This window comes from Orcinus orca, chromosome 8, assembly GCF_937001465.1.
Source record: "Orcinus orca chromosome 8, mOrcOrc1.1, whole genome shotgun sequence".
Lineage (NCBI taxonomy): Eukaryota > Metazoa > Chordata > Mammalia > Artiodactyla > Delphinidae > Orcinus > Orcinus orca.
In genome coordinates, this window is record NC_064566.1 from 68,102,781 (window position 1) to 68,117,500 (window position 14,720).

The following is a 14,720-nucleotide window of genomic DNA, read 5'->3' on the forward strand; positions in this document are numbered from 1 at the left end:
CAGAAGTAATAGTACAGCTTGTGAAGTGCTGAACGTGTTTTACTCAGAGCGTCATCCCTTTCTTGCAGCTCATTTGAGGAGTCTACTCAAGTGGCTATTTGATCATCCGTGTGATATCTGGGGACAGGCAGTTAGGTCTCCTCTGTTTTCATGAAAGCATGTATCTTAGCCAAATTTGGAATTATTTCCTTTATACTTAGGGAAAACCAGTATCTTGGCAGAAGAATCTTCTGTCTGGTTCTGTTGTGCAGGTCAGTGCTTTGTCTCCTAAGAGGAGGCATTCGTATATTTTTAATTCAATGCCAAAATTAAGCGAAATTCTCTTTAGTCACTTATGTGTTTGTGTACGTGTGTTGAATTGAGGCAGCAGAGGGTGGAAATGGCAGCGTATTGGGGGATTCTGTGTTTTGTTTTCTAGAATGTTCCACTTTGCTCCCCTGCCCCTCCGCGGTGGATGGTGGCGGGGTCCGTGGGCAGGATGGCAGGCAGTGGGTGCACTCTTGGGTACCCCTGCTAATGCTCTTCCCCAAGATAAGAGTGTTGGCAAAACCTGCTCCTAGCCAGCAGCGTGACTCCCCTCCTCTCCCTGGAGACCGACTGCCTCCCTTCACTCTTGGCTCGAGGCTTTAGATCAGAGATGCCTCCTAACGGGAAACTCTCCCCAGTTTTGGCAACGGGGATACACATTGCTGGTGATGCTTTGTCATTCCAGCAGCTGATTTGTTGCAGGCGTTCAGTATGCGGTGTCTGTGGATTGGAAGAATTCAGGGGTCAAGTCTATTTTATCGACTTCTAGGCAGGCATTCACTGCCAGTGACAGAATCAGTCCAGGGTTTTTGATTATTCTAAATTCCATGTCCCAGAAGCCTGGATAATCTAGCGGTGAGTAAAGGAGGCGAATGCCCAGATTCTGGAAATAGCTTTGAGAAACATTCCCTTATATACATGGGAGGGAACTGACTCTGTTTGTTCTTTATGTAAATCAACAAATAGTTACTGGAGTGGAATGGCTCCTGTTATTTAAATATAGAACGTGGTTCTGGTGTAGCAGTTTTCCTGAATGACCATATGTGAAGTGACAATACTCTCTGACAACTAGTTTGTTTAGAAAAGCCTCACAATTCCCTCATCTTCACAATACATTAAACACTTAGGAGCTTGGTTATGAGCATTTTACTGTAGTGATAGCATGGGAGAAAAAACTCTAGCTGGTGCCAGCCGTGTTTTAGGTTATGCGCTAAGAGCTCATTTGCCTTTTCCTGTTAAGGCTTGTGGCATCGGTTTAAGAAAAGCAGCTCCTCGGCTGGGCCCGTGAGCCATGGCCGCTGAGCCTGCGCGTCCGGAACCTGTGCTTCGCAACGGGAGAGGCCACAGCAGTGAGAGGCCCGCGTACCGCAAAAAAAAAAAAAAAAAAAAGCTGTTCCTGGCGGTTTGGACTGCATTAGGGGTGTAGCCTGAAGGATTCAATGACACAATCTGTGACTTCACGTTGGTTTATTACTCCCTCTTGAGCAAAAGACAATATGTGAAGAATTCTGATTATAGCTCAGATCTTCAGCTTTAAGAAGGTGTCCTTTGAGCTTGCTCTGTAAATACTGATTAGGGCCAAACCTTCAATTTTGGTCCTTCACCACCCAGATTGGTGCCTGGGTACTGAAGAAAAGCGCTTTTCTCACTGCAGAAGCACTTGAAACAGTAGAGTCTTTTGCAGGGAAACGAAAATAGGTTTCCTGTTGTTCAAATGGGTGTTTTAAGTGCTTTGCAGGTGTATCTTAGAGAGTGGAGGTATTTATTTTTAATGAGAAGAGCTGAAGAATAAAAACAATCCAGCCTTGGAGAATTGCAGATCAAAGCTTTTTTTCATTATGAAACAAATGAAGGCCTCCAGCCTAGGAGTTAGTAAATTTATTAATTTTTAATAGAGGAATAGGCTATACATGGTAATTGAATTCTTTGGGAGAAGATCGTTTAAGTGGTGTTTAAAAATCTACATACCTAGGTGGTTTGAAGTGAGAACTTGCTGTGATCTCTAAGGTAGTAAATGGGCAGGGTGGTTGAGAAACTTATTCAGAAACACCGTGAGGCCTTTACAAATGTTCTTCTTCTACCTGGCGTACAGTATAATATTTTGTACTGTAGCCATATTTAGCTCTGATTTTGGACCTGGGTTTCCCATCTTGCCATTTGAATCAGAAATGCCACTGTCAAGAAGTAGAATTTTGTGCAGAAATAATAAGCAAATCCCAAATCTTCCAAATTTCACATTTTTCCTCCTTGGTTAAGATCTCCCCTCACCATTCCAAATACCTGTGCTCCCCTCTAAGTGATCCCCTTCTTTTTTCCCCTTTGGTCTTCAAGTAGCAGCCATAATATTTCTTGAAGAAGCCAGCTGTGCTCCCTATGAGTTGCTTTGTGGAGTTGGATTTCTAAAATGCCGATTTTTGTGACCACTGCCTCGAGCCCTCCCAGCCTCTTCAACATTGTGGTGCTGGCTTGGAGAGAGCCAGTCTGCTCCAGGATGCCCCCTGTGCCAGGGGGCAGCTCTTCCAGAATGGGTCTGCTGTGAACTGAACACGTTGGAATGGCCACAGAACCGAGGGCATTTGTTAAAGTGACCTGAGTTTGAAGCCATTTGGCAGGCGCAGAAAAGTTGCAGAGCAAATGAGTGGTCTCTGATCTAGGTGTGTGTATGGAGGCGTGCATTTGTCAAAGGGAAGTCACTGCCGGGCTGAGAAATACCTTTTGGGAAATAAGATGAATTGTGAGATCTGAAAAGCATTGAGGTAGAGGAGGCCCTGCCATCTTCTGGTTCTACCCCCTGCTTTAGAGATGAGAAAACTGTGGCTCAGAGCTATGAAAGGACAGCTTTGGAGCCTTAGAGCCAAATACTACCTGAGTCTGCTTCTTGCCTCTCCTGTCCTTTCGCTCTGTAGGCTGGCTATTTACGCATTTCCTTATTTCAAATCTTTCCTGGAACAGGGCAGCACATCAATAACTGAATGAATTTATGCCTTCTGTGTTTTAACATGTTCATTCTTATCATCTGTCTGCTTATCTATATTGTAAATCTGCAAGTGATTGTCTATCTTGCTTGCCTCCCCTCTTCCACCCCTCCAATTGGAGTCGCAGGAAGGTAAGGACCTTGTTGAAACAAAAACAAACCTATAGCATCTAAAATTCCATCATGTTCCTATGAGTATTCAAAAAATCTTGCTAGGGAATGAGCCTCGTGAATCAAATATTTGCAATTTTTAAAATCTTCCTGGTTTGCTGGGACCACACTTGGTTAGCTCTTTGGTGAAGGGTAGTTGTTAAACCTGATCTAGGAAAAGCAAGGTTTCCCATGTCACTGCTTCCCTTTCTATTCCTTGTGAATGTGCTGACAACTCCACCTCAGAACTGCTGGAGCCTGAAAATGATCTGTTGTGAGCTCCAGGCCCTCCTTGCAGGGCTCAGGAGTCAGGGCTCTAGGTCAGGCCTTGAGGCAGAGAGATGCAGGGCTGTAAAAACAATCATAGATAACCCTTCTGGGGCCCATCTAAGAGCAGGTGTTCTCTAAGTGACCTCTTTGATGGTTTTAGTCACACACGTTGGCTGGCCGTTTGGAAACTTCCAGTGTTGGAAGGGTTAATCCCCCAGGTCCGACTCCAGTGCCTGTCGAGGTGGGGACAGTTTTCCTTGCTTCTTATCTGTGTTTTAGTTCCAGGCTCAGGTTTGGGGACCCATTTCTGGGTCCCTTGATTCTAAATGGAAATTCCTATCGCACTGTCTCTTTGTCCTGTGTCATCCTCTGCTTTCTGTTACTTTCTAATGGCATGCATGTATGTTAGAATTCCCTTCATCTTAAAAAAAAAATCCTTCATTTGATTCCACATCTCCCTCCAGACACTGCCCCATTTTCTGCTCCCCTTTCAGTAAAACTCCTTAAAGAGTTGCTTATTCTTGTTTCTTTCGCTTCCTTTCCATTTCCTCCTCATCACTCCACTGAAACAATTCTTGTCAGTGTCATCCGTGGCCCGGTGATCACTATATCCAGTGGTCAGTACTCAGCCCTCTTCTTAATTGACCCATCAGCAGCATTGGATACAATCCATCATTTCTTCCCTCTTCCTTGAGACTCATTCTTCATGGAAGGAAACACCGGCTTTCCTCCTACTATTCTGCCCATTTCTTCTCAGTCTCCCTTGCTGATGTCTCCTGGGCTCCCTTGTCGCAAAATATTGGGGTGCCCTGGGATCAGTTCCCTTCTCTTCTGAAACAAGATTCATTCTTTAATGATCTCCAGTCTCGTGGCTTTTAATGCCATCTATACATCCTAAATGTAGAGCTCTAGCCTGACACCCCCTCATACTCCAGACTCGTATATTCAGTGTTTCATTCAACATCCAAATGGGACCTTCAGAGGGCATGTGAAACTTCACATGATCAATATGGATCTGCAAGTCTTTACCCCATATACTTGCTTCTTCTGCCATCTTCCTTAATAATGGCAGCTCCATCATCCTTCCAGCTTGTGTATATATATATATATATATATATATATATATATAAAATTAATAATAAACTATAACATAAACTTATAAATTGTATTTATGAATTATGTATATCTATATTAAATATATTTATTATATACTTTAAAAATTAAATAGTTCCAGAATCTGACCACTTTTCATTGCTCCCACCTCAGTTCAAGTCACCATTATCTCTCTTTTGGATTATTGTAATAGCCTCTTAGCTGGTCTCCTTACTTCTACTCCTCTGTGCTGTGATTTTTTTCAACACCTCAGCTCAGTAATACTGCTAAACCCTCATCAGATTATCTCACTCCCCTGCTCACAACACTGTTGGCTTCCTATCTGACTCCGAGTCAACTTAGCAAAGACTTATGGAATTTGGACCCTGTTTGTCTCCAACTTTATCTTTCCCATTCTCCACCTCATTGACTCTTGCCACAGTGCTCTCATTCCTGTTCCTCCAGCAGAGCAGGCCTCTTCCCACCTGAGGGCCTTTACTTGTGCTGCATCTTCAGCCTGGCATCCTCTCCCCTACACACCTACATAACTCACTCCCTTACCTCCTCCCCTTATTCAAGCCTCACTTTCTTAGTGACACCTTCCCGGAATGCCCTATTGAAAACTGTTACCTGCCTGCAGCGCTGCCTATCTCCTTTTCCTGCCGTCTTTCTCTCCACAGTCCCTATCATCATATGTTTTAGTTATTCTCTTCATTTCTTTTCCTTCTCCCTCTGCCAGAATGTAAACCTCGCTGGGGCAAAGATTATATCATCTGGTTTTTGTCTGTGCCTGTGTCACTAGCTCCTTAATGGGGCCTGATTCATAATAAGCCATCAGTGCCTTGAATAAACGAATGCTTTCCAGCAAAATCTACCTTTTCATGGCTCAAAGGTTCTGTTTTCTGTGGTGTTAATATTTAATAAGAGATATTCCAAGCTCACCAGCAGAAGCAATGGGTTTAATTTATATAATGCTTTCTTCAGCTGCACACCGGCCACCTTAGAACACCAGTGTGACTTGTCTAACTAATCAGGGAATTTTTGCATAATTATAATGGTGATATTATACATACTAACTTGAAAGGCTTGGACTTGCTAAGATATATGAGAATCCAGATGCCCCCCCAAGTGTGCTTTAAAGAGACCAACCATAACAAAAATAACTAACACTTGTTGAGCCTTTACTCTGGGTTACACTCTGCTAAATGCTTTTTGTTATCACTCACACACATACACACACACACACACACACACACACACACATTCTGTGAGGTAGGTGGGCATTTTTTTCATTTTGCAAATGAGGACCCTAAGGTTTAAAGGGCTTAAGTAACTTGTCAAGTTCAAAGGTGAGGAAGTGGCCAAGTCAGGAGATGTCTTAACTCCTCTGCTCTATTGGAAGGACTGACTCCTCAGAGATTCACTGGGTGGGTCTTTCCTTTCTCACCAGGCAGGTGCTTCTGCCCTTGGTAGGAGCCTGACACCCAGTCATGAAATCGGGTCCAGTGGGAGAGGAGAGAGATGGCAGAGTGAGAACAGTGTGGATCCCTTGCTCAAGGGCTGGGCTGCTATCCAGCCTGTACCCTCAGCTTTGGGACCCAGCTCTGTGCTTCAGGCTGCGGAGGGAGGAGTGTTAGTTTGTCAGAAACTCAGTTGGGAAGAGAAGCCTAGTCTCTAACTTTGCTGGACATAGATTTAGTGCCTGCCTCCTACCTCTCTCTCGACAAAGCAGTTTGGTCTAAATGTGATGTCTTGCTCTGGGGGGCCAAAAGTTATTTCTGCTTTCCTAGGTCTGAGCCAAAGAAAAAGCCCTTATCTACTCTGATCACACAAATAGGAGGATTTCAGAGCTGGAATGGATTTTAAAGATCCTGCAGTACTTCCTTATTTTGTGTGCTCCATCCTTCTGGAAGAATACACAAGTGCTCCCACACAACCTTCTCTCCTCACCCTGGCCCTTGGCTTGCTCTGTCCCCTCTCCCGTGAAACGTTCTCTCCCTGTCTCTCTGGCAAATACTTTAGGATTTAGCCTGGTATGGAGAACACAACTGAAGATTTGCAATTATTGTTTTTAATACAAATGAAGGACGGTTAGCAGCATCATGATTTGCTTTCATGTTTGCAGTTTATTCTCTGAAAAAGATACTGATTTGCATACGCAGATGCCAGCATCTGAAAGTTTGGTCGATCTTTTAATCCCTCTTATCTATCACAAGGCAAAATTTAACCATGGATGTGAAACCCAAACAAGTGTATTAATTAATGGATATCAATGACCTGTAAAATCAAGGCACAGCCTGTTGGTTAAACATATTCTCAGATGAATGATAAACAGAAGAATATTTTTTTAAAAATATGCTAAGTGCATAAGTTTGTGACTACATTAAGTGTGGGTTTATCATTATTATCCTTAGGGAGAGAAGGGGCTAGGTTATTTTTTAATGAATCCAGATGTGCAGAACTGTATTTCCCCTCAAATTTAAACATACTTCCAGCCAGAGTTTCAAAGCTGGAGCTGTTGGACATGACCATGGGGATGGGAAGTGAGGTAAGACAGCTGCTTTTGTCTGTGAGGAAACTTAATTTGTGTGACACTTGCCTTATGTCTTCCAGAAAATTAGCATGTGTCATTTTAAACCACAGAATGGAGATGCTGCCGTGTTTATTAAGCAGATCCAGTTTATGCCCCTGCATAGCTCTGTGACTATGTACAAAAACTTTTAGACTGTACTGTGTATAGCACATTTCTGTGCACCTGAAATGCCACTTTTATCTGAAAGGGGGTTTTGGTGTGGAGCCCAGTAGCAAGGAAGGGAACTGACATTTATCGAGAGCCTTCTTTGTGCCTGGCAGTGGGCTATATGCATGCTCTGGGCACGAGCTGGCATTTCCTACTGAACTCTGAAAGCGAGGGTGTTTTAAGAAGGGCAGGGTAGTGGGGTTGGACATCCTGAACATTTCTGAATAAAATCAGCTCTCAGTGACCCGAGCCGATGGAGAAGAGCAATTTGGCAACTGTAGTGGGTGCCCTCCCAGGACCTCTCTGATCTCCAGGGAGAGGGTGACAATGGAGAGCAGAGAGGAGGGTGAGGCCCTGGAGGAGGTGTGAGGTCTTCTACCAGCTCCACGGCTCCTCTCTTCCCTGCAGAGGGAGGGGCAGTGGTGAGGTTGCTGGGAAGGAGGTCAGTCTTTTCCTTAGAGGAGTCCATAGCCTTCACCCTGTGTGGTTTTTTTCTTTCTCTTCATTCAAAAGTAATTTAATTATTTGTTGAAGATTTAGAGAACGTACATGAATATAAAGAAGAAAATTATAATCATGCCCGTAACCACCTGACCCTGATATAATCAGTTACCATTTTAAAGTGGAGCCTCAGATATTCTGTAAGTAATTTTTTCCTTATCCAATTGGAATATACAGTACATACCATTTTAGTTAATCTATTAGCCATTGGCTTTCTTAATTGAGCAATTAGAAAATAATTGTGGCGTGGGTAGAGAGAGGCCTCCAAGAGAGGATCCTGAGGGCGTGCGTCCAGTGCTCATGGCCACTGGAGGCTCAGTCAGAGCACCCAGGGAAGGACCCCAGCTCTGTTTGTAGTAATATTGCTGCACAGCCGTGCTCTCATGAAGCTCTTTATAATTTTTCAGAGGTTCTCCGATCTTTGTAGTGTCATCAAGATATATGTACACCTCCATGTGCTTCCACAAAATCCTGAGATGAAACCAGCTGTTCTGTTGACTGGAAAGAAGGGGCCTCAAACCCTTGACTTTTTTCTCTTAACACAATAATTCTCATTCTCAGATGCACAATCAAATCACCTTGGATGTTTTGAACACCCAGGTCCTGCTCCAGGCCAGTAGAGTGTGCAGCAAGGTGGAGAACCGCCATCTTACCAGGTTGAGTTCAACTTTCACCAGGTTTCGGTTAGTTGGGTGATTGATCACGTGCCGCTGCTCCTGGTAAGTAGGGGGGATAGGACGTAAGGAGCAGATGAAGGAAGACACTTAGTGGTTTCTCCTGGTTCAGTGGTCAGGGCCAGACTCAGAGTGTCTAAATATAGTTGAGATAGATTTTCCAGGTCTAGACCCACATTCTTTTCAAAAAATTGAGGTATCGTTGATTTATAATATCACATAAATTTCAGAGGTACAACATAGTGATTCACAATTTAAAAGGTTATACTCCATTTATGGTTATTATAAAATATGGCTATATTCCTTGTGCTGTAAAATATATCCTTGTAGCTTATTTATTTTACACTAGTAGCTTGTATCTTTTAATCCCCAACCCCTATCTTGCCCCTTTGTTCTTCCCCTTCCCCACTGGTAACCACTAGTTGTTCTCTATATCAGTTAGCCTGTTTCTTTCTTTTTTTTTTTTTTGCGGTACGTGGGCCTCTCACTGTTGTGGCCTCTCCCGTTGCGGAGCACAGGCTCCGGACGCGCAGGCTCAGCGGCCATAGCTCATGGGCCCAGCCGCTCTGCAGCATGTGGGATCTTCCCGGACCGGGGCACAAACCCGAGTCCCCTGCATCGGCACGCGGACTCTCAACCACTAGCGCCACCAAGGAAGCCCCAGCCTGTTTCTTTTTTGTTATATTCACTGGTTTGTTGTATATTTTAGATTCCACGTGTAAGTGATATCATACAGTATTTGTTTTTCTCTTGGACTTGGAGGGTATTATGTTGAAATAAGTCTGACAGACATAGACCCACATTCTGTTGTTTTTTTTTTTGCGGTAAGCGGACCTCTCACTGTTGTGGCCTCTCCCGTTGCAGAGCACAGGCTCCGGACGCGCAGGCTCAGCGGCCATGGCTCACGGGCTCAGCCGCTCCGCGGCATGTGGGATCCTCCCGGACCGGGGCACAAACCCGTGTCCCCTGCATCGGCAGGCAGACTCTCAACCACTGCACCACCAGGGAAGCCCAGACCCACATTCTTAACAGCTTCCCTAGGTTAAAAACTCAGAAATCCACCTCTAATTTCCACAGTTTCTGGGAAGCATTACAGAGTCGTGGCTAAGAGCACATGGTCAAGGTCACAGGCTTTGAAGTTGGAAAGAAAGGAATGCAAATCCTGGATTTTGCACTTATCAGGTGTGTGTCTGAAGCAGCTACTTTATGTTTTCATGGCTTAGTTCCACCTCTGAAAATGGTAGAATCATACATGCATTTCAGGATTTTTAATGGTTAAAACAGACTGCACAAAGAGTAAGCACTTCATTCTATCGGCTACAGAGGGAGACTTACTAGACATTGACTCTCAGGGTAGCTGTGTATCTAGTACGAGGGTCAACCAGAGATCCTGGGCTCTGAGTGCGAATCCTAGCACTAGCAGTGCTGGTTATCACCATCTAAATGATGACCTAGGGATGGAAAGCAAGTTCAGGAAGCTACTAGTGGCCAACTGCGTATCAGGTCCAACTTGTCATGGCCTGTCTGTTCGATGGGTTTTTGACAATCAGTGGAATAAACTGACGAAATATTTAATAGATGTTTTGAAACCCAGAATGAAATGGAGCTGAGCTAGCAGTTAGCCTGCCTTTTCCACCTCACCACTGACCTCCCTATTTGTCAGGATGGGACGTGAAGGATGACTCCATCGCACCTGATGGCCAGAATCATGGCAGTCCCGATGCCTTAGCACTCTCCAGGCTTGGAACCTAGAAGGAAGGACTGACTTCTTTCCTGAATGTGAATGTGCCTCCTGTGTTATTTAGACCACTCAGTGACCCAGAGCAGTGAGTATTAAGTGATCCCTAGATTTCATTTTAGTAGTGTAAACCTCTGTAGGCATCAACATTACCCACGCTTCAAATAAGCAGCAGCATTAGAGCTTGATTTCAGTTATCTTGCTTCTGTCCTGTCCTCTAAAAACAAGCAAAGCAAAGTATGACAGGAGGAGAGGAGAAGCCCAAAGACCAGATGGGCCACAGCCCTGGAATAATTGTAGTTGACTGGACTGAGTTCATCGCTGGTAAAGTCCTTCTTCTTCATGAAGCTGTCCTCGAATTCTTGTCCTCCTTCAGCCAGATGCAACGTGTTGCCTTTTCTGAATTCTTGTAGTGTTTCAGTGACTTTTTAATGACAGGCTTTCTTTTATTAAAATTATTGATGCACATATTTCTACAAGCTTCTTGTGGGAAAGGACTTGTATTAGTTATTTTTGTATCTCCCTTAACATCTAAGCCTTTTTGCAAAGTAAGTACGCAGTGACCGTCAACTGAATAGATGCATGTTTTGGGCACAATTACAAGAAATAAATCGTACCATCAAGACTCACCACTGTCATCCTGACCATCGAAAGACAGCTGTCATTTACTTTTCAGGTGTTTAATTGCAGCACTGATATCCAGGCCTTGTAGAGTCCTTTTAAGAATTTTTTTGATATCTTAATTTTGATGTCCATCCTCCAGACAAACCCCATGGCCAAAAGCAATGAAGAGCTTTCACCATTAATATTTTTTCCGGGGCTTCCCTGGTGGTGCAGTTGTTGAGAGTCCGCCTGCCGATGCAGGGGACACGGGTTCGTGCCCCAGTCCGGGAGGATCCCACATGCCGCGGAGCGGCTGGGCCCGTGAGCCATGGCTGCTGAGCCTGCGCGTCCGGAGCCTGTGCTCCACAACGGGAGAGGCCACAACAGTGAGAGGCCCGCATGCCGAAAAAAAAAAATATATATATATATTTTTTCCTCCAAATTCACAACTATTATGTAAGCACACATTTGCGAATGTACTGGTTTGTGTGTTCTGCTGGTGTCTTAAGTGAGCGTAGTCATCATTTAGAATTCTCCCACCTGCTTCCAGATGTCAAAGGTGGGGGAGGGATTGCTCTTGAGAGCTCATCAATTCTGCTTCAGTGGACACTGGGAAGGTGCACGATGTAAATTCTCTTTTGAGATCTTGAATTGTTCACGATCTGTGGCAACTCTGGCTTTATTTGAATATGTTGGAATGATGGGGTGGCAGTAACTGGAGTCAGAAATTCTGTCCAGTGGAAGCTGGACATAAAAACCCAGCATTTTCCTGCCTGGTGGTAAGCTCTTTGGGGAAGAATAAGCTTGTTTCTGTGTGCACAACAAGGAAACGGGGGTGGTGAAGACATCCAGGATAAGACAAGTGGTGATTGACAGCCCAGCTGGTGGAAATGGGTAATTGGAAATTCATGGCACATAAATCTCTCAGTACTTATCTTGAAGCACAGGAAGAGAGGAGATCTGAGCAGGGGAACATTTAACTCTTTCAAAGGGATCTAATAATGTAGCAAATCTTTAAGTTCTTCATTTTAACTTTAATTAAATTACGGTTTTCTGTCTTAGAGAGATAAATGCATTCAGCTAAAGGAAATGTTTCTGTGCATAGTAAATGGAAATGTGCAAAACTGTTGCAGAAAAGTTGTTCGTTTGTTAGTTTACTTTGAATAGTAGTCCTTTCCCATGGGTCTCATTCCTTTAGAGAACAATTGTTTCCCTCTCTCTTGATGGGTTTCTGGCTTCTCTGTATATAGTGATGTCTCCTTTATGTGCCTTACCTTTGTAATTTCCAAATTGGTGTTTTGTAAAATGAGGTGGTATTAGAGCATTAGCAAGTAACTTGAATTACAAATAGTAGCATAGCGAAAGGGACATTCATCATACTTGTTGAAGTCTCATGCTTTCTCTGATGATCTGATTTTTGGTTCAACATTTTTGACCTGGACAACTAACTGCTGTTATCTTTCTCATGATAAGTCATAATACTATTAAAGATAATCGTTAAGTTACTTCTAATTTTTATCTCTAAGCCAGAAACCCCATGCAGACTAAATAACTAAAAATTTTCATCCCAACACAGTTTTGGACTTGTCAGGGTATGAGTGAGATTGGGAAACTGGGGGTGTCCAGTTTGCGTCTGAACCTGATCAGTGGAGCTCCCTGGTACCTTTCCATAATTGGGATGGGTCCCTTGAAGGATTGGATCTATTTTATCAACTGGGCTTCCTCCATCTCTGCTTCATTTTCGTTGAAATTCAGACACTTATCTAATCTTAGCGCCTCGTATGCCTGAAGATGTGTGGCCACATCTGTGTTATTTCTGGCTGGCCAAATGTTGCATCTGTTGCCATGCCAGAGTTCCTGCTGGTGAACAGTGTTATACCATAGGGGGCCAGCTCTCTATGGCTTCAAGGTTTCCATGAGCCTAATGCCCTGACATCTGGCTGAGGTCTGAAAAGGGAGTAGAGATTGGAGAGGTACGCTGGGGTACAGAGATAGACACGACAATAGTTATAATGGTGGGGCACAGGGTGGATGAATTAATCTGAGGGAATGTATTGAGCTTTGGAAGTGCCGAGCCATTGTGTTAGGCATCCTTCAAAGTACTCAAGAAGGACTAGGTGTGGTCCCTTGGTGACCTGAAGCCAGGAAACCCAGGTTATCATCTGAGCTCTTTCAGGAGCCAAACAGGTTACCTGGTTTGGACTAGATCTTTAAGATGAAATGAAAGGGTTGGACTCATAATCATGTACAGTAGGAACAAAAATGCTATAAACTTGCTTCCTCTATTCAAAGGCCATTAAGGCTATTTTATGATTCTGATGTGTGAAGCATACGTTATCTCACACGATGATCCTTGCTGTGCACAGAAGAAGAAGATGATACGTACACATGGGTTAACTGATTCAGTGTGGAGCCAGGTAATAGCAGAGTGGTGGATCACAGGGAAGGGGTGAAGACTTATATATTTGACAATCACAGCAGGAAACCTGTAGTAGATTAGATTATCAGGCTTTAAAAACCATGCTTCATGTCTGAAAAAGCACTGCAATGAATATATGTCTCTTCGGTGAAGGATACAAAAAGCCAAATCTTCATTTAAACCACATCAGCAGTAGCTGTTAGCACTACCAGTACAGGCTTTCTAAGGTCAGGCTTCCGGGTTCATTGGTAGGTTAAGCTCACTGTTGTCAACCTTGAGGTTTTCTTGTGAATTGCAAAACCTTTAATGGCCCCCGTACCTACAGAAAGAAGTCCAGCTCTCTCCAACTTTCACCTTTTAACCTTCACTAACTGCTGTGAACCTGTCTTTTTACTCTTCACCCAACTCATTGTGCTAGATTATTACGATCCAAAGTGAGTAAGTTTGCTATTGTTAAAGAATGTACATTCTAACAAGGGGGAAAGACATGGAACAAATCCATAGAATTCAGTGCTTAAATGCCATAAGAGTAACTTCTACAGGGTACAGATGTCATTCACAGACATGTCATACACTCTCATGCCACTGTTCCTTCCCTCAATTATATTTCCTGGGCCCAGAATGTTTTTAACAAGTCTGGTGGCAAAATCCAACTCTTCAGTCGAGGTCATGGTCAAAGGTCACATTTTAGAAATGTTCATGGACTCTTCCCATTGGGGTTTGGGTGGGAGTTTGGGGTACACTTATTATGTCACTGGGTCTGTGTTCCCCACTATACCATGGGGCCTTCAAAGGCAAGGGATTTGGCTAGTTCACCTTTGTGAAGAATAGGAGCTTAACGGAAGTTTACAGACGTGCAGGCCGGCTGTTACGGCAGGGCTTTTGCCATTGCTGTTCCCTCTGTCCAGAATATGTTTGTCCCAGATCTCTGAATTGATGACTCAATCTCAGAGAGGCCTTCCCTGATCACCTTCTCTAAAACAGACCCTTCCTTTCATCCAGGTTTCTCTTCATCACTTTGTCAAGGTGTTTTGTCTTCATAGCACCCATCACTGTGTGAAATTACTTCTTAATTGCTTTTATTTAATTGAAGAATAGTTGATTTACCATATTGTGCCAGTTTCAGGTGTACAACAGCAAAGTGATTCCATTATATATATATATATATATATATATATATAATTTTTCAGATTCTTTTCCATCATAAGTTATTATAAGATATTGAACACCCTGTGCTATACAGTAGGTCCTTGTTCGTAATTGCTTTTGTCTGTTAAGACAGCTTAGACAGCTCTCTAAGAGTGGGGATCTTGTGTCTTGTTCACTGATGGATTACTTGCACCTAGAACAGTGCCTGACCAGTAGAAAGCCTTCAGTATGTATTTGTCTAATCCATGAAAGGCATTTGGTTCCCTTTTAACCCGATTTGTATTTCTCATCTAACATACATTTTTATTATTTAAAACTGAGCTCTTCGCACATTTCCAGTGTTTTCTTCTTTCTCTCTGGGCTGGTTTGAGTTTTCCTGGCAC